At 37.3% G+C, this 26109-nt stretch overlaps 1 protein-coding gene across 26 annotated transcripts in view; it reads right to left on the bottom strand.

Moving 5' to 3' along the window:
• St18 (ST18 C2H2C-type zinc finger transcription factor) overlaps positions 1-26109 on the bottom strand; it is a 310888-nt gene that overhangs the window by 108192 nt on the left and 176587 nt on the right. For 4 of the 26 annotated variants that reach the window (XM_040741528.1, XM_040741543.1, XM_040741527.1 and 1 more), the window contains exons 1-2: positions 21931-22169; positions 14602-14679 (exon numbers count right to left, since the gene is read on the bottom strand). The exons of 1 other annotated variant lie outside the window; for it this stretch is intronic. The gene's annotated coding sequence lies outside the window, so the exon portion shown is untranslated. Of the gene's footprint in view, positions 1-589; positions 663-2653; positions 2803-14601; positions 14680-16345; positions 16578-16966; positions 17108-17131; positions 17181-17211; positions 17341-21930; positions 22171-26109 lie in introns of those variants that run through there. 21 more of the 26 variants (XM_040741540.1, XM_040741544.1, XM_040741541.1 and 18 more) reach the window with 10 other exon arrangements.

Genomic DNA, 26109 nt, shown 5'->3' with positions numbered 1-26109 from the left:
ACAGAGAAAACATGGAAAAAAGAAAAGAGAAAAGTTAAGTAAATATCAATTATCTTCAGTTTATTAACTGCAAAAAACACTATTTTAGAACAGTGGTTCTCAACCTATGGGCTGTGACTCCTCTGAAAACTTCTATCTCCAGAAATTTTTTATATTGCAATTAATTAAAATTACAGTTATGAGTAGCAAAGAAAATAATTTTATGCTTGGGGGTCAGCACAACATGAGGAACTGTATTAAAGTGCCGCAGCACTAGGAAGGTTGAGAGCCACTGCCTTAGAGTGATGCAAACAGTAACAGAGTATGAGTCTGGGTAGTACCACATTCAATAGCCAGAGATGTTATTTTAAAGACTATCCCACAACAGGGAAAACAGGTGTCTACCACTAAGAGAAAACATTGTTTGTATTTGAGACCTCTACACATAAGTACTTTGGAGAACCTTTTCTAGGGACACACCTGAGAGAGAAAATGAATTCTCAATGATAGTCTTTAAAAAAAGAATCAGTGGTTTAACACTAATTTCTAATCAGATCCTACAAAAAGGAACAGCCCGCATGGCAGCTGTACTTTTCCCAGGGTTAATTACCTTTCACTGCTCTCTACTAATGAGTCAGCTGTTCCTGCCACCACACACTACCCTGGTTCATCTGGAGCTGGAGCTGTGGACAAACACAGGAGTGACAGACCTATTTACATATGGGGTGTGGTGAAGATTTCCAAAGGATGTTTTAATCCTTTCCTGCTCATACGTTTCCATGATAAAATTATTTTTGACAAATAAGGTTTTATTTGAACAATGACAGTTTTTGACTGGAAACGGAGTTTATCACTGACAAATACGTAACAGTAAAGGCCTGGGAAGGAAGTGAACTTCATTGCACTCTCAAAAGCTTTGTGTCACTTGTTCTTTAGTACTGCGGCATGGCAAAAGCCCCACTGCAATAAAAAACCTCTAATTTGTGCAGTTTCCTTCACTTACAAAAAGATTTCCTTAAAATAGTTACATTACTGAAAGCCAAATTCATCAGTAGAGATGAAATTAGGAGAAAAAGATGTCTGTTATAGCTTTATAACTGCAAAGTAAATTCAAAAATTAACAGACTTGAAAATTATGACTTTGTCCCTGTCAAGATCATCATTGTATACTAGGTCATTGCTACAGAACACACACACAAACATTACGCATACACATATATGTGTCTACGTATAAATATGCCTACAGACTGTAACAGATTCACTACCTATATTACAGCTCTTTTAACCAAATTACAGTCCTGTTTCCATCACAGGGTGTAGAATCAGTATGTCCTTATACAATTTGAACTGTTCAGTGAAGATGTTTATAAATCTCTTCTGCCTTTTAATCCGGAGATAACTGAGGGGCTAGACAAATAGTAAAGGACCATGGAGCTCTACTTAAACATATTCCAAATGCCTCTGAATGAAAGATGCTCTCTTACTGGAAAGTTCAAGGCTCTAAATCCTGAACTCTTAGACCAGTGACCTTGGGCTTTCATATATATGGAGATCACCTGGGTATCTTGCTGATAGGCAGGATCTTGTGTAGACACTGTAAGGTCTAGTGTGACATCATAGAGTACTTACACAGCACCAGGTGCTACTGTTGGTCCACAGGCTATATTGATAACAAAGGAATGGGGCAGTGGTCCTTAAGCTTTGGCCTGCATCAGAGTTATGCATAAGCTTGATACAGTCCAGAGGATCACAGTTAGAGAGGGGGCCTGACCTGGGAATGCGTGTTGCTAATGCTGATCACTGGAGACTGCACTTTGTGAACCACGGCTTTAACAATTCATTACTAAATAGTTAGACACACCAAAGAGTCCCTAAACCCAAAGGCTAACAAATGCCCATATGGAACAGACAGTTACGTCCTCTTTTTTCAGAGCCATTTGTTTGCTCTAGCATTAATACCTCATGATGGAAAGGAATGGATACAAACTGAATGCTCTGTCCCAACATTAAAGCACATCCTGCAAGACTCTTTATAGATTATTGAACTTGCCCTTCCCTTCAGATGAAGCCATTCATATCAAGAAGCAAACAGTAATTATGTGTTTCATTACAGGTGGGACTGTCAAACATAAGCTCGCAAATTACAAATCGAAAACCGCACAATATTTAAATTTTCAAAAAGCAAATAAAATAAGTTTATTACAAATTATAAAATAAAGACAAATTAAAATGCCAAGCAATGATACAAATTCCTTAAGATATTCAAGGAATTAACCGCCTAGTAAATTCCTCTCAATGGCACAGTATATTTCTGATACACACTCACATGAAAAGAGTTCTGTATTGATTACGGCTATTTTGAAGGACACATTATACTAGAGACCTCTTGGAGTTTGCAAAAACCTGTTTTTCATTTACTGAAAAATATATTTGAATTGCTCTTCATGTAAATAGCTCAGTGTCAGAGCCCTGACCAAAGCATTTTGCAACACAGTTAGAAAGAGAGGAGTAATAAGAGAAATTAGAGTGAAACATCTTCATTTTCCTGGTGTGTATTAGTAAGGAAATGGAAACTGTCTCTCAGAACAGAAGGCTATCACTAAGCAGAAAGCAGGTGCTTTAGCATTCATCTTTCCAGAACTGGGAAGATTGTCCTGGACAGGACCTTACATACCAGAATTCCAATAAAGTTCAGAAAGTAGGGCTCCATGCATGTGGTTTCAGTAAACACGTGAGAAAGATTTTAAAGGTATCAATATTCCTTCTGAGTTACTTGGCTCAGCTGTCCTACAGAAAGGATGGACAATATTAATCTTATCTAAATATAAGAGGACAATAATATCACAAATAGTAAATTCACTTAATATCTGTGTAACAAATGCTCCAGGTACAGAATTGCATTATGTAGGGAGCCACTAACTTACACACTGAAATCATCTTTCAAAGCCTATTTTCCTGGAGAAGAGAAGCCAGGCATAGTCAAGTCCTCTGAAAATGGCAGGATGCAGTTTCTGCCACTCTGATAGGGAAGATGACCATGTCATTCAAATCAAAGAGACAGTCAAATAAAGATCTTTGAGATGCTGGTTTGAACTCATTTATTGATCACTAAGGAAAATGTAGAGGGAAAAAATCTGGCTGGTTTGATAAAAACAAGGCCCCAGAACTACAAACATCAAGTTACATAGTTTGAAAGAAAACACAAGATTTTGGCCATGTAACCCTTTTAAAGGAGGTACAGGAATAAAATTCCTTAAAACTATGGAAACCCTGATCCTTAAAACATAATTTATGCAATGGGTTTTCATAATACTACAAATTTGGAATGCAGATAAACAATGACATGGGCTGAAAGTACAAAGGAACACTAACTAATGCCCTCTTTATATGGCTTTAAAGTTACAATGAGTCTGACTGTACAAATGGTGATGTTTGAACAGTGTAATGGCCCAGAGGTCAGTCCAGCTCAAGTTCTTGTTGTATTATTTTTTCTAACTGCATCATCAACCAATGGACCTTTGCTGAATCAGAGTGGTTTGTTCTGGTAGATACTGAGGGGCTCTAACCTTCTTCAATAAAAAATTATTTTATTGATATTGATAAATCAGAATTATATATTTATCAATTATTCATCTACTCTAATAAGGACATTGGACCTTTAGCCAACCCCCCTTTTTTTGGTTTTTGGAGATAGGGTTTCTCTGTGGCTTTGGAGGCTGTCCTGGAACTAGCTCTTGTAGACCAGGATGGTCTGAAACTCACAAAGATCCGCCTGCGTCTGCCTCCCAAGTGCTGAGATTAAAGGTGTGAGCCACCACCTCCTGGCTGTGCCAACTCCCCTTCTATCCCATATCCAACATAACCACTATACAGCTGTATGATTCTATGTGTTTAATTCTTCTTGGTTTTCTATCATATGACAGTTTTCTGAAAACAAGTATACAGAAATAAAATGCCCCCAAACTATGGAATCCCTGGTCTTAAAGATCTAATTTATATGACGAGTTTTCTAAGCTGACAAGAATGCTCATAAAATAGTACCTTGCTGCAGTTACCTAGAAAAACTTTCTTTTATCTCCCTAATTCTTTCTTTTCCCCATCCATTCACAGCTCTGTGTCTCTGTGAGAAACCTCACCTGCCCTCTCCCAGCCCCACCTGCTCTTCTCAGATTGGAAGCTCCTGTGAGCAAGGATGAGCGACTCCACCTCCCTCCAGGAGCAGGTGTCTAGCCAGACTGATGTCATCTGAATGAGGACCAGCCCGCTAATTAATAAGATAAGTAGACTCCAGCATAAGGCCACTTTCTCAGCAGTGTGTATGATAGGAAAATAATGTATTAAATCAATGCATTAAATATTTACATATAAAGCATGTAAGCTCCCACAGCATGTGTAAAAGTGGTAAGCATAAAGGTATACATTCAGACTAGATAATTTGATGAATAAATGCATAGTTCAAGTTGGTTATCTTGTTCTGTTGATGCTATACCTGAAAAGGAAAGAGGATCTTTTTAGTTTTCATTTGTTTTGTTTTGGGACATCTCACTGTTTAACCCAAACTGTCCTGAAACACACTACATCGTTAAGACTGGCCTCAAACCCATAATAGTGTTTCTGTCGTAGACTCTTGAGTATGGAATTGGAGACAATGAGCCACTATACCTAGTTAGGAAAGAATATTATGAATAATTTATTAATAGATTGATATCCACTTTACAAATAAACAAAATCAGGGTCTGGTAAGATAACTTGATAGTTAAAATGTTGCTGAGGTTCCTTCCCGCCAGCCTGGTCCTGCAGCCACCTCAACCCTTTGGCTGATGGTTTAAGCTTCTTATTGACTAGCTCTTCTTATTTCTTGACCCATAGCTACTAATTTATATATTTCTACATGGTCTTGGCTTACCAGAGAATGTCCGGACCTGTTACTCCTTTGTGGTTTACATAGTGACTGTCTTTGATGGGCTCTTTCTGCCTACCTTTCCCAGAATTCTCCTTATCCTAGTCCTGCCTATCTTCCTGCTTCATTGGCTAGATAGTGTTTTATTTATCAACCAATAAAAGAAACATATACACAGAAGGACATTCTCCATCAGTAAAATACTTGCAATGCAAATATGAGGACCTGAGTTTAGATCCCCAGCATTTATGTAAAAGGTTGGTACAGTCAAGTGTGCCTGTCATCCTAGACTTGTAGAGGCAGGGACAGGCAGGTCTTGGAGGCTTGCTTGTTGATACTGGTCAGTCTAGCCAAACAAGGAGCTCCTGGTTCAGTAAGAGACACTGTCTCAGAGAACAAAGTAGAGCGTGACAGAGGAAGACATCCAATTTTAACCTCAGGGTTTAAAATGTGTATGCATGGTGAGTGCTCCCCACCACACATCATGTACACACGTGAACCTCCCACACACACACACTAAGACAAAAACAAAAAGATAAACATATGTGTAACACCCCTATACTTTCCACTTCACAAAACTGCTAGCTTGGGTATAGAGGGGATAAAACAGTCACATTATAGGACTGTCACAGTTAGGCCAAGTATATAAATTGGAAGAATGACTATGTGCTTGGATGCTTCAGAGAACTAAATTGGGCACTTCTAGAAAAACAGAGGGTTAAAACAATAGAAAACGACTTTTTTTACACAAACATACAAATAGATTTACTTCAGTACACTGATTCTAAACGAGATAAAGGTAATTTCCAGACTTATACATGAACAATGTCGCAGGCACTGAACCAAACTTCTCGGGAATAGACACTGTTCATAATTTATAATGAATTAACTCACTATACTGTGAGAGTCTCTATACAAAACCTCCCCTGGCATTATCATTCTTCATGCTGGATTTCTCTGGTAAAGAGGCAATTGGAATCTATCATCTACATGTCTTTTACCAAATCCCAGACCCAAGATAGGGTCACTTAGGGAATGTGAACTTTTGTGATTCCATGAGAACAGTTACAGATTGGATGGGACATAAGAAAATCAATAGTACATAGTATACTGAAATGCAGTAGGAGTCACAAAGCCAGTGTGCTGGAGAAGATTTGGCAAGTGATCTGGGGGTTGAATCATTATGGCTGGAGACTGTGAACCCTGACCTGGGGCAAAAAGTTAGAATGAGGGTGTTCTTTGGCTATAACATTAGACTGACATGGGATCTAATTCTGGAATATGTACTCTATGGTCTCAGAGATGCGCTTAATCTCTGTATCTTTCACATTTCCTGTAGTACTATTACAAACTTATTTTAGAATGGTGAGTACTGCATGAGCTAAACGGCACACACAGTCATGGTGTACTGCAAACACTCAGCAGACTCCAGGACCATGGAGTCCAGTTCAGTTCAGAACTCCAGGAAAGTTCACAAGTGGAGTCCACAAGTGTGTACTCCACTCACAGCAGCTCCATATTGGAGATGTTCTTCAAGAGACTAGGAGACAGAAAAAAAGGACACCGAACCGAGAAAAAAAGGAGGAAGGATTTTGAAGGTAAAAGGAGATAAATTTGATCAAGGTACACTATTATGCATGTGCAGAAATGTCATGATGACACTTCTTCTTAAAGTAATGTAGACTAATTAAACAGAAAGTAGAAAAGTGGGTATGAACATAGAAAGAAAATCATTAATGCACATCCAAATATATTTACTGATTGCTTTTATTCTGTTCTACAGACTGATAGGAATGTTATATAAACAGCTATATCAACCAGAAATTATCCATTATTTCATCATTAAAATGGAATTGTAGCACAAAAACCCTACAAATTTCCTAGTTAATCAGTGTCTCAGAACTCCTGAGGACTGGTATCTTGCTCCGAGGTCCAGATTCTCCACTGTGGCAGTGTGTAGCATCGTGGGATGGGTGACACACATGCAGAAATGGACAGTACTCAAACTAAGTTCCCACTGAGAAGACAGATCCAAAGCCATAGTAAATACATGCACAGAGCACAAATTAAAGTAGAGATAACTGCTATGGAAGAATAACATCAGTTAGAGAGTAGGAGCCACTACATCAAGGGATCAAATCAAGCTTTGTTGATTTGACACAGTAAAGAGCAATATGTGTCGGGGCTGGGGAGATGGCTCATTCAGGAAAAGGCTTGCTGTTCAAGCATGAGATCATGAAATCAAACCCTAGAATCCATGTTTAAAAACAAACAAACAGGATATGGCAGCGTGCTTATTATCCGGTTGCTTGGGAAGTTGAAGCAGGCAGGATAACTATGGTAGCCTGCTTGTTGAGCTCCAAGTGGGCAAGAAACATTGTTTCAAAATAATGGCTCCCGAGGAATAGCACCCAAAATTTCCTCTGGACTCCACAGGCATGCGCGCACATGCTCACACACTCTACACATTACCCACAGACAGAGAGACAGAGTGACACTCACACAAAGATCCTTGTGTGAACATACAAACCTCTAAAGTCTATGTATCTATAATATATTGTAAATGTTTATAATCCAATAACAAATAGCAGCCCAGTTAGAAATGGTCAAAGGAGAGCAAGAAAGGGTAGAAGAAACTAGAAATAATCAAGTGGGTATATGCCTGGAAATGTTGTGATACACAATTAAGAAATAATACTTATAATCAAAATTTTTAAATGCATCTATTTTTTAAGTTGGAGAAAAGATTTGTACAGACATTTTCCCAAAGTCGATATCCAAGTGACACAATAAGCACAAGTGACACTCAGCATCATTAGCCACAGAGAAACACAAAGTGAGATGTCATTTTACACCCACATGGATTGAAAAAACAATCAAAGAGAAGGTAATAAATCCTGGCAATCCATGAAGAAGGTTGTGCATTACTAATAGGAAAATAAAATGGTCCAAGCACATCAGAAAATGCCCAGTATTACCTCAAATAGCAAAACACAGAGTTACCTCTAATCCTGCAATATAACTACAAGCTACATATATGACAATAAAAACATATTCACACAAATTATGCCGTGGTATTCTTCGCAGCACAATTCACAATTACCAACATGTAGACACAACCCAAAATTCTACCAATTAATGAATGAAAATAGTAGCATATTTAATAATGGAATATTATTTGCCAATAAAGTAAGGGAAATACTGATATGTGCTGAAAAACACTGTTAACTTAAAAAATAAGTCAGGCACAAAACCCACAAACTGTGTGATTTCACTTATAGAAAAAGTTCAGAAGATGCATCTCTACAGACATATAGAGTAGACTTCTCGCTATCTAGAACTGGAAGAAAAGGTCTGAAAGGATCCTAAGTGACAAGACAGAAGGTTTGTGGGATAATAAAAATATTCTAAAGCTATCGTTGGTGATGGATGCAGAACTTAGCACAGGCTAAACACTATCAAACACACCGTAAATGAGTAAAGTGTGTAGTATATGAACTAGATCTCGTCTGTTTACCAGTTGGTAAAGCCATACAGACCATTTCAGAAGTTTGCATTTTATTTTAAGCATGATAGGAAGATGTTAAACAGTTTCAATCAAAGGTATGAAGCAGGGAAGTCAGCTCCTAGACAAGAAGCAAGCAGGGTATGAGGAGATGGACTGGAAGGGATGTTAACCATGAAGATAAAACTATCAATTTTTTTTGTTTTGTCTCTGGTGCAAAACAGAAATATGAGGTGAAATGCATTGAATAGCTACCAGATATCTGCAGGCTGCTAGGCTCTACCTCCTCTCTGACCACTTCCCTCCACAGACATGTGCTCTGGAGAGAAGCTAGTTTCATCATTCTGCCACTCCTTCCTGCAGACAGCTGCAGCTTAAAGAACAGTATCCACTTTGCTTTAACCCATCTAACTGCCTGCATCTTTTATGATGGCTTACTTTCCAGAGGATACGCTCAAGCTCTTCTGGGTCTCAAGGTCTCTCTGATCAAGTGGAAGCCTTAATTTTTAGTCTCATTATATAAACGTAGTAAGTAATAAAAGCTGACATGCTAATGGGACTCACAGTTGAAGACTTGCATTTCACAATGGGTCAACAAAACTGTGCAGGGAGTTTTGCGTTAGTCAACACTGAATGGTGCTGTGTATCCTTGTGCTTACTGCACAGCTCTCTGAATATGTACCTTCTTCTGTCTGGTGTAGAGGAAGGCCTCATCCTTCTTTCTAAGCGTGGGTTCTCCAAGATGCTCTCCTTGCATTTGTGTCTCCTTCCTCCTCTTCCCCTTTCTTTCAATTCTTATCATTCTGCTGTTTTCCCACATATACTCCAGCCTCCTATAATGCTGTCTCTGCTCCTGAGTCAAACCTACTGAACTATCCAGAAACTTTCGTTTTCTTATCTTTTTTTCCTATACACAGACATCTGGCTTCCAACCCAATTCCACTAATGCTTCTCTGGATGTTGTCACCAGTGACTTTCTCTCTGACAGAGCTAACAGTGGGTTAGCAGTCACTTTCTATTAACATTATTGTCCAGCTGATAAAAACTTATCTATATCTCTCCTTCTAACAACCCAGGTTCTCTGCAGCCTTCTCTAAATCTGTCTATTGTTAAGCCCCCTTTCTCTATCTTGCCATTCAGAGCTGGTCTTCCAGTTCCAGTTTTGGCTGTTTTCTCACTGTTAATATTCTCTTTAAGAACCATGTCCATCTTCCATTCTGGATCTTAATCTTGACCTTCAGCTACTCACCATCAGCACCAGTTGTCAAAAATGTAATGCTCCTCAAAGAACCCAATATTGTTCCCTCTAAACATCTCTTCCTTCTGAATGTCCTGTCTTGATCCATCGTCCACATGGTTGTCCCAGACAGATGGCTGTCATTTCTACTTTGTGTGTGGTTCTTGGGATAAAATCCCCAGTGTCCGGATGCTACACACATGGTGTACACTGACCCATGACTGTAGTACTCACTTATTAATCTTTTCCAATTCTCAAATCCTGGGCCTGCCTTCCACACAACACAAGTCCTGCTCTATTCTCCTCTCTGTCACCCCTCCTGCCTGGGTGTAACCACCCTGAATCCCCATGTGCTTAACAAACTTAGTGGAATGCAACAGGTTCTCAGAAAGTCTGTTGAATGTATAGATTCAATGCTATTTAAAAGCTTTCTCTGCAAAAAAACTTCCATGATACCATCTCTAAGCAAGAGCATAGCCTCTGCTCAGAGCCACTCTGTTCTTTATGCTGTAGCATCAGCTTTTAAAGGATGGGTAGAATAGTCTACTTCTGGGCTCTATACTTTAAGGTTGAGAGTCTAAGCAGAACTACACCTGGCCACAACTTGTTTCAATAAACCTACAGTCATGTGAATACTGATTTGTTTTTATCACTTTGCCCTACTCTGACTCATGAGTACTCGGGGCCATGGGTCCCAGCTTGTGTTTATTCTCTACACTTTAGAAACCGAGTCACACAAATATTTCTCAGTCAATCAATTATATAAAGCCCAAGCAGCCTTTTACCATTTAGCTTTGAAATTTACATTGCTATTTCTCTTCCCAGGCATTATAGTAAATAATACAAACAAATTACTTGAAATAATATTCAGTTGAAATAATGTATTAAAACTCTGGGGCACGTGATTGGCATCTACCTAAAGTTTACAATATTATAATTGAAAAATTCCTTCTTAAATTATTTTTTCTCTGAAAACACTTTAGCAATTCTTAGTAATGTTCTGAGTTTCTCTGTTAGGCAATAAGAACAAATAGTTTTTAAGATAGTTTATCTTCTAAAGGAGTTTTGTCAAACCTTATTGTCTTTTTATTTGTTATTATACTTTCAGTATGGTATTTGTAAAAGATTAAAAAGTATCCTAAGGTTAGTTCTGTAATAATTTAAGGAAACTATATGATTATTTTAACAGTCACAGGCTAATTAGGATTAGTACAAAAGCAAAGACTATAATGGGTCTAAGAATGCTGTAGTCTATAGTCGAGGGTTTCAAACATTTGTCTAGAACAGTAAAACTTTCTTTCAAGTGAAATTTGACAAGCCCGTAGGAAAAATTGCAAGCAAAGCATGCAGTCAGTGACACATCTCTTCACAGTGTCACAGTTCCTGGCCTCAGCTGGGTTCTGCCTGTTCAGCCATGCATGCCCCCTCACCAGTGTGGTTTTCTCATGCCCAGGTAGGGAGAAGAACTGATTGTGTACTACTGGCTGTTGACCTGGTAACTTGTGTGTGTGTATGGTAGTTGTGCGAATTTGTAGACATAAAATACTTTGGTTGGTAGTTAGCTTTATGTTAGTGCGATAATATCAAAATATACAGAGTTGGAATTCAATTATCAGATGCTTCTGAGCATTTGTGTTTATCTCACAGAGCTGAGAGTTTTCAGTGTGAGAGCAAATGTTAAAACTCTTGTTCTAATATTTAGGTTAGACCTGACGTTCATGTGGTTCTTAGGCTATTTCTGCTATCAGGGTTAATTGGCATGGAAAATATCTGAGAGGTATCATCAGTGCTTATGTTGTCTTTAAATTATTTTTCAAATTCATGTTTTAATTATAAAATGTTTACAACTACAGAATTTGGGGGACCAAAAGGATTCCAGAGGTCACCCTTAAGGTGACAGATAGTAATGATAAGGGAAATAAAGCAGCTTGTCAAGTCACTTCATTTGATTCATTCAATGTCTTAGTGATATTTAACTATAATAGAACCCAGATGTACCTGGGGCCCAGCATTATTTGATGTCTACATTGGTGACACTATTTCAGAGACCATGATACATGAAGAAATTTTAAGAGCATCCCTCTGGTGACATGAGAAACACCTCATGATTCAGTGTCCATTGCTTTCTGTGTAAAAACAGACATGACTATTCTGAGTAATAAATGAAACCATCCATTAAAGAACTCAGCACAGAAGCTGCCTTAAAGTAGGTGTCTGGTGGGTGTGGAAGGTTACTATTAAGTACAGTCAAGCCATATACTTCACTATTGTCATGAGAAAACTTGACCTGTGCAATATTAGTATTAGAAATTCTCTTCCTTGTCTTCAAAATTCCAAGAAACAATTCTCTGGATAATTTCATGAATTATGGTGAGAAAGAAATAGACCAAGAAAAACATTGACTGTGTATATGCTTGCTTCTGATATCTGATAAAGCCAAGTCCTGGACTCCTATGGCTTCTCCAAGTTCCCTTAAGCTGACTTGCACTCCACTGAGATTTGTCTGTGTGCAAAGCCCCGCCATTGGGGTATTAAGGCTGACAAAATCAGATTAAGGAAGAAATACTTCTACAGAAGTAAGTTATTCAGGCGTGGAAGCCCACCAAGCTTCAAATGTTTATAGTTGCAGAAGAGGGTCACATAAGACTCCCATCATGGGCAATATGACCATTGCATGATTTCACATGAAAACAACATAGTCAAAGTACTTAGAAACGTGGTGTTTCAATCAAAGGCCGACATCAAAATGTGTAAGTTATTTTACAACCCAAAATCTTAGGCTGTAAAGTTATTTAAATGAATATTTTCAGAAAAACAAAAAGAAACCCTCCATACTTCAGAAAGACTAAGTAAAATATACTGAGTTTATCTGTTAAGACCAACATAAGAAATATCTGGAAGGCTTTTTGGCATGTTCTTTTTGGTTAGGCTTTAAAACTGCCTTTTGGGAGGGTAATGACACAGCTTTAATCCTTAGGAAAAAATTTCCAAAAAGTCATCCTAGTAACTAGGATCATCTTTCATGAAGTCAGGAAAAAAAGGGAGGGGATAACTTCCCCTACTGTTGAGCATAACCACCATAGCAGCTCAATCCCCATTCTTTCATTTGCCCAGGTCTGACATTCTGCAGATGACCGCCCTTATTTGTCCCTACATGTTTTCCAAAATATAAAAGTGAAATAGAGTCCCAAGGGCACTGTACTTGAAAGGTTATGAGAGTTAGAGAATTTTAACCATGCCTGCCAAATCAGCAGATGGCTTGTGATTATAATTATATGCATCAATAAAACGAATAATCTTTACAAAATTTGAATTTCTGCTAAAGGAAGGGATTTAGTAAGCAGATGCAACAGAATGCATTCCCTTAACCCTTTTGGGAGACACTGGTATCTTTCACCCACACAAAAGCTCCAAGGGCTCTGTGTGTTGCAGGTTGTATGCTCAAAATCCTGTCCTCTTTCTGGAGCAGTCAAATGTTAGCCTCAATCTTTTCCTGGTTTCATTTTCTTCAGAGCATATTTCATCCTCACCTCTTTTTCACCCCACAGAATAGAAATACTAAGTCTAATTCTCCACAATTGTTTGATTTTTGAAGGAGGAAAATGTAAAAGAGGTAAATATTTTCCATTCAAATTCATACCACATCTACCACAGAAACAAGCAAACAGTATGTCTTTCCAACTGATGACCATTTACAAATCAGCTTTTCATTAAGAAAATTCTTTCTCTGTTTTCATATTCTTTTAAATTTATATTCCAGGAAAGAAAATGCTATTTATTCATTTTAAACAGTCAACCATTTCAGTTTTGTCTGGTTCTGCATAACAGTGTAAGCAATGCTAGCTAAGTTTTGTTCAGGCCAGGCATGAATTCACTCACATTGATACTGAACATGTGTGTGACATATAAAAAAAAAGAAGACAGGTTTTTCAAACCAGCATTTTAGCCATGCTGACTGCATGAGGAAAACCTCATAACTTAGGAAATTAAATTAAACTGTGTAACTTAAGGGATCTGGAAAATACATCACAAAATTGATATTTGTGTTTATTAAATTGTAGTATCAATGTTTCTTATGGAATTGTCAAGTGCAGCCCCTCATTAGACTAGTATCAATTAACATATTTATCATCAGCAAAGTAGAAATATATTAAAGAGCTTTTAGTAAAAATGTGTAGACATCTCTAGCAACTTTGTACTTACACATTGTAAATCAAATAGATTAAAACATCTAATTTTAAAATCTACTCTATTATTAAATTTAATTATGTATCAGGTATATAAATAATAATTTAAAAACAGAACACACTAGTGTTTTTTGTGAGTCAACAATATTCTCCCATAGGCATAGGACATATGGAATTGGAAAATTCTCCCATAGACATAGGTCATTTGGAATTGAAAATGTTTTCCTTACCAACAATATTCTCCCCAAAACGGAAACTTTATTTTTTTCTGGAATGCTCATAGATTTGTTGCGGCATTTGACAAAACAATATACAAATACTGTAATGCAATCTAGGTATCTCTTAGAGGTCACTAGTATGGAATTTTATCTTTTATTATAAAACACTCAGCAATAAATAAGGCTCAAGTATCGTTACATAGATAAAAAGTAAAATAAAGTACTTTTCAATAATTATAGCTATGAAAAAGGAATGCTTATACTTCAAGAGTTAAGTGAAAAGAACTAATGTACACTAAATATGAAATGAATCCCAATGGAGCAAGAAATTAAAATTATTAATAAAAAATTAAGATAAGATTAAACTGCAATCTTAATAGAAACTTCACTGTAATTACTTAAACTATAGATGTTTTACCTTATATTTAAATTTTAGTGAATATTTCTTACAGAAAGTTTATATTGAAATACAACAAAATTCTAATGATTCTGTTCAGAAAGTTACTAAACAACTACATAAAAAGTCAATTTTGATGCATATACTTAACATACACTTAGCAGTCTAAGCACATTACCTTAGAATGGTATGAGCACACAGCCACACAACATGGAATTGACACAGTCCTTCCAAGAATCTCACAGAGCTGGGACCTCTGAAAGTGAAGAGAGGACAAGATTCTATACTGTGGGAGAGAAGCATAGGAGCTGGGATGTGGCCTAGTGTGGCATTCAGTTGTTGTGTGAACCTCAAGCACAAGTTCAAAGCTGCAAGCATGATGCCCCAGGGGCACTATACACCTTACCTTGTTTAGTTTTCACACAACACTTATTTTCTACTATTATTCCAGTCCCCATTAAACAGAACAGGACATTGAGGCCTAAAAAGTTAAACCAACCAGCATCACACACTGAATGGGTTTCAAAATGCGCAATTCTCCATGATGCTATGTAATAGCAGCCCTTTCTCTAGGAAATGTTGGTTATTGCTCTTGGTGCATTCCTGGTTGTTTTGCAAAGATCCCTACACTGCTCACAGCATATACTAAAATCTTTTGACCAAACTCATTTGTTAACTAACTGAAGTTCATTAAAACAAATTTCTTTCTCTCAACACAAACTCTGTAAATTTCTTTAAAGAAAGGAGTTACCCAATACTAATACCAGCTCCTTAGCTATATTTTTGAAAATCTTTCAAATACAGTACTGATGGAAGTATGTTCACATAAGACCAAAGTAATGACCTATGCCCTCTAGGCTTAATTACAGCGCGGTCTTTGAATATGCTTTGAATAATGAAAATTATATTCTATAGAGTAACTCTATTTAGTTTCATCTGCAGAGAAGCAACTCAGAGACTGTGGGCAAGTTTGCCATGCTCTACTGCACCAGTGAGGATAAGAGTGAAACAGTTATGTCAACCAAAGAACTGTATGCTTTTTGAAACATTCACTCTTGTATCAACAGGATAAGTCTTAGCAACTACGGAAAAAGAAATTATAACACAGGTGATTCAGATGAAAACGTTCAGCATAGAAAGATAAGGTAGAGTACTTACAATGCCTGTGAGAGTAAACTATTTGCATAACTCTGCCCTAAATCAAAATTGCTAGGAAGCAAGTGTGGCCACTTTCAGATGGCTTTCTGTTTTCCATCACTGCAACCACATGAAAGGCAGGTTGAAGCGATGACATTTAGAATTTTCTCAAATTAACTAAATCAAAACACATCTTTCATGCACATATTTCACTCAAAATCCATAAAACAACAATAATCTTTGCCATGTAATTTACTTCCTTCAAATTCTGGCTGCTTTGGAAAAAAACAGAATTAAAGAATATAAAACATGTTATGTAAAGATACGTAATAGTCTTATATCACATAAATAAAACGAAGGCTGAGAACACATTTGTAACAGGAAAAGTTTTCAAGACAAAAATAAAGCATGTAACCTTTCATCACTTAGACCATATCATGAACATATGTTATGAATTTCTCATGATTATTAATAGACTATTATGTATCAAAACATTTCTATATGCCTATACAAATAAAAATTTTCAGCTAACTGTAAGTTAGCAAACTGATTTCTACAGGATGTTGTTTTAATTCATGAGCAGATGACTATGAGTTGCCAGTTTAATATTAAATGCAATGCCTTTAAAACTGAATCCTGACACTGATATTATGAATGCATCTATTTACAAACACAACGCTACGTTAACAATACTTTTAAAATGTTTTCTATGAGATCATCATGAGTTCATTATGCCATTGGCAACCATTCAGCTGACAGTTATTAGAATAAAATATTTAATTTACCTGAACGCCTTGTAATAAAATCATCCTTTCTTGAGCTAAACATCCTCAGAAAATCCACATCTAACCCAGACAGACATTTCAGCAAGGCAAATCAGACTTTCTGGCAACTCCCTGCTGCCATATTTCTCTAAACAAATCCTGCAATGTTACACTTCAATACTGCAAGTGCATTTTTTCCCAAGGAAAGAGTAAGCCAGTGCAGCTTCAGTGTCAGATAGCTTTGATTTTTTTCCCTCCAACTAGAGCAGCAAATGACTACTGATCCCATTCAACAGCACATACTACAGTGATTTTCATTTCAAGATTTGAAAAAATGGAAATGTCTGAGCAAAAGAGGAGCTTTTATTTTATTGTTTTGCTGTGTTTGATTGATTGACTGATTTTTAAGACACTAACTATCCCATAACTGATATTACATACACAGTAAAGGCTGGAACAATTTTATCATATCAAGAATAAAGTTCACCAGTTACAACATGCCCTGGGTTCCCTTTATGTTTTACAAGCAATAGGAAAAACTAAAATTAAAGTTGCCTCATACATTTAAAAGTTTTCAAATCTACACGCACACTTGAACAGCAGTGATTTGTCAATGCCCCCTCATCTCCAACAAATACCCACCTCTCAAATTTAGGTTCACTTGCCATTTGGGAAGCACTGGACTTCTGAGATTCACAAAGTTTTGTGAAACAGCAAAACAATACAACAATAACAACAGAATCAGAACACTGGTCACTGAGGCAATATTTCTAGAAGTAATAGCAAAATCCCTTCATCTGGACCTACTTGTTCAGAATCGGACTTTCGGCCCCACAGTTAGGACTGCTCCACTTTCTCCCTAGGGCTTCGTGGCCAGACTGACTTACCGCTGCCTCCTAGCCTTTGTTCTGCTTCTCACGCTGACATCAGGAAGCAGTGATGTAGAATAAAGCAGGGTGGGCTAGGTTAGTCCAGTGTTTGTGTCGTTGTGTGGTGTGCAGGGACACTCTGTGATACTCTAGTGAGCTGTAAGCTTTTTTTGTAGGCTTTGTGTCATTTACTTAACGACCAATCTCATTAGCTGCCAGGGTACAATGGGCTGATGCATTTTCTATGTACATACTCTACACAGTGACCCTCAAGGTTGCCGAAGGTCTATTTAATCAGTCAAATGCTGAATATATTTGCAGTAAATCACTAAAAAAATAAAAAGTATGGGACTACCGAGGAATCTCACAGACTTAATATTTACCGGTGCTTATTCACAGGCAATAAAAATGCATGCATATTTAGGCAAAATGAAAGCGGACCAGGTGGACACAAATTGTCTACTGTGGGCTGATGGCCCTAATTTCAAGAAACTTTCAGAATCAAAGGTATTTTGTCCTAATAAGGAACCCAGAGTTGAAATTTAATTTCTGTCCTAGTTTAATCATATTAAGCACAACAAAAAGAATCTATTCCCTGGGCAGACTCTTTTTGCTCACAGCTCACCCCTGCCTCAGTCAGACCCCTTGCCCAAATGCCCCAAAACTGGCAAAGTTGTGTTTCTGTCGCTTTCACTTCCAAGGTAAAAACCCTTTTAACTCCTATGAAAAATGAAATGCTGAGAGCTCTCTGAATGACGACAGCTGTCCATGAGTATCAGGGAGAGCTCTATTGTCCGTGTGTCCCTGGGTAAAATGAATACTTTACAGCAGAGGCTGTTCAGCTTGGCTGAAGAGTGTGGGGAGAAGGGGAGGAGGTCACTGGAGACTTCGCACACTAATTTAATCTGGGAAAAGGACAGGCTCCGCATCTCCCCTGAACAGACTGGCAGCAATCTGGGCCCCCACAGAACTATCTCCTTTTGCCTGTGCTCTATTTATTCCTTATCTCTGTTTACCAACCGCTAGGTCCCTTTCATTCACACCACGAGGCAGTTTTCCTACTATCAGTCAGCAGCTGACACTGTGGAAGAGCCTCAAAGGCAAAGGGAAAAAAAAAGATCAAAACTAAACCAAAGCTGTCTAAACAATGCAACAGTACAAGTAAATGCATAAACCCTGATTCTTAACCCAGCCCAGAGGGTACACACAGAACCTTTATAGTAAACCCAGCATACACACCACAGTGAGCTATGGACTGTGTTGGAAGGCTAAACACCATTCCCAAAATCACCAACCAGAAAAAAAAATGGCTAAAATGTACACTGGTTACTGAAGCAGCCTCGTCCTGGGGCTGCTCTTATCTCTATCACAAATCAATTAACTGGCAACCAGGAAGTATTTGCCTTGCCAGAAAAGGTGAGCTGTATAGTTCTAAGGAAAGCCTGGCTCTCATTAAGATGCTGGCAGTTAAGAAAATCTGTCAAAGTGAATGCAGTTTAAATATAAACAATGTAAACTTTCTAATGCCTGTTCATGACGATTGAATATGATTTGAGAAACCTGGCATCAAAACTTCATTACATTTGTAACAAGATACCAAAGTATCCTGTATAATCCATTCAATTAAAATGTATACCCATGTCTTACAGATTTTAACACTAATGTCAAAATGATTAATGTCACAGAGGAAACAGGAAAAGACTCCAGGTACAACTTTCTCATCTTCTGAATCAGGTTGCTGAGGATGACTGGACAGAGAGACTAGATTACAAATGTTAACATGAGGATGTAGGTGAAGAAAACTAGTGTTATTTGACCTTCCAACCCTTTTGTAGACACAAAGTTTGGATCTAAGATATGATGTACTTTTGTTAATGTTAAATACTACATATCTTTGATATCTCCACAAATAATATAGGATGGCTACCTAATATAAATATCATTGAAGGGAGGTATTCACTTCAGTGACATAATTATGTGTAAACATGAATGCATATGTATATATGGTAGGTATAGGCACATATACTACCTCCCATAGACACATATGCAATATGAGGAAGCTGCTTTTTTTCCAGTTTTCATAGTTTCCTAGATTAAAACTGAGACTTTAAACTTCCTGAGTTTTTTTCTTAAGCATTGAACTAATTAAAAATGATTGGCTATTATCTTAAAAATCAACATCATATTGACTCAGTCATGAAAACCTTCCCCCCCCAAAAAAGCAGACAATGTAGCTCATTATCTAAGATGACAACAGGACCCCACATTTCAGTGTGTTTCCACCTATATGCATTACGAGCAATGAAGTCTTTACTACTTGGATCCTTTTTTCCAAATGAATTAATGAATTAAATTTATCCTTTCGGCAGCTGCTAGGCAGCAGATGGAGCCATTTCTGAAGCCTTGTTGAATTCAATCCATAAAACTCATTTCCTAGGATTAGCAGTCCAAAGTTTCCTTTAATGTTTATATACCACTTGGGATTTTGAATTTCATGATGTTAAACTTTCAACTTAACTATTGTTTTGCATTTCATATCAAACAATAATGATCTTTTGGATTCCTATAGCAGACATGGAAGGTCATGTAAGGATAAGAATTAGTTTCAAGAGCAATAAATTCCTGCAAGTTTTGTTTTTCGATGTTTGTCCACACTGCTGTATGCCCTAGAGACTGTTCCCATGGTGCTCCCATGTTTCTGGCATGGAGTTATAAATTTGATAGTTGTGAATTTTGTTTATTTCCACTTAAATAGTTTAGAGCTGAAAACCAGAACACTAGTTAACTTCAGAAATGTTTGAACTGTTTCTGAGTTTTAAATTTAGTTATAAGTAAGATTGTTATATTATCTAAAATATTTACTATATTTACTAGATTTATTGCTCTAATAGCAACATAATCCTAACTTTGAAACATGGAGATTAAACCAATTTACCTAGCTACAGAGAAATGCCTTTTTTATAATGATTAACTTTTTGGAAGCCAAATACCTTGGACAGCTCCAGGCACCACTTATCCTTCCTGTCACCTGCAGTTGTTTCACAGAAGAGGAACCAAAAACTTTAAATCTTTCTGGCTGGTGTGACAGAAGAACGGCTGCCACTGTAAAACGTCTCATTTAAAAACAACTGAATTAGAGTCTTGTGGAAGGTTCCCATGTTCTTTGCAGGTTTCAGATACAAACCCCATGTGCTCCAAGACACGGTGTATCTATCCAAGTTTAAAATAGTAAGCCTGCTGTAACACAAATATGACTAAGAGAAGAGTGAATTGCTCTTGTGTGCAACAGTGATTTCCGCTAATTTTCCATAAGAAATCTATATTAATCTAATATTGTAGTAAGCCAAGAAGGCCACATAATAAGCACCACTGAGTAATTGAATATTTAGAATGAGGAAAAGGGAGAACAAGGGTAATCTTAGGTTACAGCATAAAACTAGGATATATTAGCAAAGAAAAATTTAAAGGTAAAGAAAGTTTTATTTTAATACTACTTTGGATTCTGGACTTATCTCCTAAAAATTACTTCCTTATCATAAGGACAGTATACAGAACCATATCCAATATTTCATCATCAAAATTTCTGTTTAACTTAATGGATTCTGTAGTGTCAATTAATCTATAAGGTGGTGCGACACAACCTTTTTTGACATAATTCACTATTCCCAAAATAAAAAAGACTAGAGTCATTATATTGTACACTTTGCCTATTAGTTGCTGTATTCTCTAAAACTGAAAGAAAAGACATAGGAAACTTCAATTATTCCAATGTACGTCAAAGCAAGCACTCTTAACAGGTGTTTTGTTGACAAAGAAAATATGAGGTAAAGTACTGCTCACTAAGGTGTGGCAAAGTTCTCCCTATCCCTGCGTAGTATTTCATTGAAATCATCCTTCTGTAAAATTTTGTTCAAGGTGAGTGTTAAGTCTCTCATTCTGCTTTTAAAGTATTACTCTTTGACTTCTGAAATTATCCTGCCATGCACATCTATAGACAATGAAGTGTTGTTTTTAAAAACTAGTCTTGTTCAATTCTTTGAGTACTCAAACCTGATCCTATATTCACCCAACTCATGAATTTGAATATCTTAGAGACTGCCCACAAACTTTTCCTTTTATGTGGAGTTTAAACCAGGGTTCTGGCTTTTCAAAAAGAATCTAGAAAACCTTTACTTTTTAAAGATAATGGTTATTAATATAAAATTTCATTAACAACTCAACATAGCAAAGATTTCAATTCTAAATAAAGACTTGGAAGACATGAGATCTCACTGATAATTTCTGTGAGCTCATAAAATAGTTCTACTTTACTTTGCTTGCAGAGAAAAAAAGAGTACTGTCTCATATCAAGTATGTTCTGTTACAAATTCACATATTTCAGGAATATATATGAAGAAGTGAAGCAGCTGATGCAGCGTAAATGTAATTGCACCATGACATTTTATTCTGAACTCCTTCTCAATGTCCCATTTTTGGAGGAGAGTGAGAAAGTGGAGGTGGGTGGTGATGAATGAATTTAAAATCATGCCAAATGTACATCACAACAGAAACCAAAACAAACAGCAATAAAAGCCATGGGCACGTCAGCCTTTAGAAATACCCCCCCACACACACACACACGCACATTCAGAAACAAAAGTAACTACCAACAACTCAAGACCTGAAAACTTGCTCACTCACTATCCGAGCTCTTAAACATTAGGGTGAATAGAACATGGTAAAAAGTTTTTAACTTACTTTTTTGTGTGTTTCCAAAACTATTTCTCTCCTCCCTGGTGTGCTGACAGGAAACACTAAAGCTGTTGCCTTGAAAGGTAGTTTCCATGATATGCCATCCAGTGCCTTTGACGGCTTGGAGATAAGCACCTGCGCGCAGCCCTCCTTACGTCACACCTCCCTATTCAGACCCTCTCAATATGATCCACATTTGCACATCAACAGCCTCATGCGCACACACAGATTTTTTTCGGCTCTGGGCCCAAAACTTTCACTTTAATTTTCATCACATGATTGCTGTGGCATATGTCCTTCCAAACCGCCCATATATCAGTCATCATGCAAATGAGATGGAATATCACTCCTCTGCAGCAGATGGCCAGGGATGATAACAATGGCTCAACAGAGGAGATTCAATGTCCCTGACTTTATCGCCACGGCAACAACAACCTAAAATATATGTAATGGAAGTGGTGCTTATTAATTTTGCAGGCTCGAGTGTTCTGATTTTGTGAGTGAATGGGCTGAGTTAAAAAGGGGGCTGTGTCCTCCTGCCTCTAGAAGACTATCTATAAAAGCCAGGGACCTGGAAATTATTTTCAGTGACTAAGAAGGCAACAGCCTAGCAATTATTTGAGTAATTAGGTGTAATTCCTCCCTGTAGGCCTTGTACCCTCCTGCGCTTGCTTCACAGAAGCTCGCGCATTAGACAGCACCAATACTGAAAAGAAAAGTGCCTCAAGATACAGCGGGAGAGCTTGCAGGAGCCCTGTCACTTGGCCTCCACCAGGCTTGGTAAACACAAGCCCCAAGCTATAAGTAAATAGAAGCCCCACTTCACAAACACAGACCAATTAAAATGACAAAGGCAGCCACACTTCGGGGTGGAGCTTAGCCTCCTGTGAGTGGCACACAGAATAGTCTCTTGGTTCCAGCACGGAGCCTGTTTCCATGACTGGCTGTCAGGATTGGACAGGAACATACACATCTCTCACTCAGCAGGTTGTGCCTTTCTCACTAGGGCTCTCTTTCCCCTCAGGGCAGACAGACAGAAAGACAGACAGACAGACAGATATCCCAGACTCCAAGTGAATATTCCACAGACCCACTACATCCAACTGCACTAAAAATGTGAATCGCAGAAACAGTAACCAATTCTTCCAAATCTGCAACAAAGCTATTTGAGTTTCACAGGAATGACTAGCCAAATGCCCCACTGGAAGCACTTCTAGAACACACAGGATAAAAAGGGATGGAAAATCTCCTAATATTATCCTGGAAACTTTTAAAAAACATTTGTTACAACATTTCATATTGACTAATAAAACAGATGTTTTTTTCCTGATACAATTGAACCACATATCAAAAGTTTTTAAGTTAGAGTTTACTTTTTTTCATTGCTTTTTAAGAAAAAGCACTATGGAAATACCACCTAACACAGGAAAACTAAACACTGGCACTAATTTAAAAACGGACAGTAATGAAGAACTTGTGCTGCCCTGGAAGAGGCTGGCTGAAAAAGAAAAAGAACTGAAACTTCACATCTTATAATTCCGCAAACTTCAGATACTGTCTTGAGCCCTACTTCCCTGGGAATCCATTCTCCTAAGAACACCCACTGTGCTCATCTGCAATACTGGAATTCCAAGTCTGTTTCAGAAAAAAAGAAAAGGAAAAGTAGCTAATCACTCTCTATATCGCACACAAAACTAATTGACGATCTAACTGTTAAAGCAGTTACATTTCCCATGTGGGTGTGGGTGTGGGCCCTGGCATTCAACTTTTCTAAAATGTTGCTTAATATCAATTCATCAATTTTGCAATACATTTGGTGCTTGATATATTCGGTTGCCTAGTGCATAATTTCATTGTGCTATTTAAAGGCAGCACTCCAAGATAAAGACTTGTTAGGAGTAGCAAATTTCCATTGTAAACCTTCCCACACTAGGGGTGTACAGAGAACATCAGCTTTACTAGGGGGAATTCCTATGCTGGTCCCCCAGCTACTGCAGGAGCATACATGGTGGTGCCTCAAGCACATCATAGCAAGCAGAGATTCTAGTGAAAGCTCAGTGACCTGACCAAACTACAGAACATTAGAGGACACGAGACGACTGGAACAAAGTCATGTCCTATCTGGAATACTTAAAATCACTTTATTTGGCTGGGCAGTGGCGGCACAGGCCTTTAATCCCAGCACTCTGGAGGCAAAGGCAGGCAGATCTCTGTGAGTTCAAGGCCAGCCTGGCCTGCAAAGCTAACAGAGAAACCATGTCTCGAAACACCAAAAAAAAATCACTTCATTTGTTAAGGTATGTGGTATATCATACTATGTATTCATTTACAGAGGACAGTTTAATTGTCACAATTCAGCCACCATTATTACAATGCAAGATATTTTCATCACCCTCAAGAGATGCACCATAACTAACAGCAGTCATTCTGTACTCCCAATTCTTCCCCTTAGCAATACACTCATCTACTTCTTCTCTCTACAAATTTTTCTATTTTAGACATCTTTTGAAATATTAGAATCATATAAGCACTATTTTTCTTTACTACTGATTAATATTAACTATGATAGTTATGTTGCATCATGTATTACTGATTTAATCTTAATAGTGATTAATATTTTATTATTTGAGTATACTACATTTAATTTTGCACTTACCAGCTGATAAATACTTGTCTTCATTTCTCTTGCATGTGTACCTAGCAGGAGAATGGCTGGATCTTTTAGTAATTCCCATAGTTGTCTGAGGAACTAAAATTGTTTTGAAGTGTTATAATTCATGGTTCATATTCATCAACAGTGTATGAGAATTCCACCATCCCAATGCCTTGCCCACACTATGTTGACTTGTTTGCTGGAGATCTCTCAATGGATGTGGACTGCTGTCTCACATAGTTTTAGTTGGCATTCTGTAATGACTAATGACTCTGAGTATCCAATCATGCTCTTCTTAACCTTCCAAAAAGTGAGTTTTATTCTAATCAGATAGTTTTCTGATTTTAAAAATGTGGTGATTTTCTTTTTATTATTGGATTGTACAAATTCTTTACATATGTACTTAAATACAAGTTTCTTGTTTGATATAAAATTTACCAAACTTTTTTCCCCATCTATGGGATTCTTTTCACACCCTTGACATTTTCCTTTAGAAACAAAAGTTCCTAGTTGGGGTAAAGTTGAATTTGTTGATGTTTCTTTGTTTACTTACTTTTGATGTGACATCTTAAAACTATTGTCAAACTCAGGTTGCTAAAGATTCCTTCTATCTTTTCTCCTTAAAAGTGGTATATTTCTGCTTTAATATTTAGGTCACTTATTCATTTTGATTCATTACTTTGAACATAGCATGAGGTAGGGATCCAACTTCCTCTACAAATATGAATCTATGTGTCCCGGTACCATATAGGAAACAGAACATTTTTGCCTTAAGGAATTGGTTTGTAACCTTTACTGAAAAGTCAATTGAGCATACACATTGGGGTTTATTTCTGGACTCTCAATTGTACCTCATGAACCTGTGTCTATTTTAATTCCAGCACATTGGCAATCACATCAGCTTCATAGTATGCTTAGAAATTGAGAAGCATACACTATTCAAAGTTGTTTCTCTTTTTCAGAGTGGTTTTAGTTGTTGAGGGCCCCTCAAAGTTGTGTCTGCATTTGAAAAATCATCTGACTTTGGGTAAGGAACACACCAAACCAGCAGTTCTCCATAGTGTTACACAACATGCTTTTCCGTCTAAGCAGGGGATCCATAATCCCTTTCACCAGTGTTGTGTAGTAGTTTAAGTAAGTTTTATACCTGCCTTGTTAAGTTTATTCTTATTTATTGTGTTCTTTTGGAACTTACTGAAAATAGATTCAGTGTTTCCCATTCACATCTTGTTTTTCCTTGTTTGTGTATAAAATATAACTGGCTTCTGTACTCTGTGAATTGCTATTTTGCTAAACATTTTAGCTCAAATAACATTTTTTGCTGAATTTCCTGAGGGTAGATTATCTAAGTATAAATCTATATAAAGAGTAACTCCCCACAAATAGACTTTTACTATTGCCTTTATAACAAGATGAATTTTGTTTTACTTTCTTGTTAAACTGCCCCGTGCAGGAATGCCAGAATGGAAATGGCAAGAAGAGACACGATTTTGTTCCTGATTTTAGGGAGGAAGCAGTTTAATCTTTCACAA

Source organism: Mesocricetus auratus, unplaced genomic scaffold, assembly GCF_017639785.1.
Source record: "Mesocricetus auratus isolate SY011 unplaced genomic scaffold, BCM_Maur_2.0 Super-Scaffold_6730, whole genome shotgun sequence".
NCBI lineage: Eukaryota > Metazoa > Chordata > Mammalia > Rodentia > Cricetidae > Mesocricetus > Mesocricetus auratus.
This window is presented reverse-complemented; position numbering and strand designations above follow the sequence as displayed.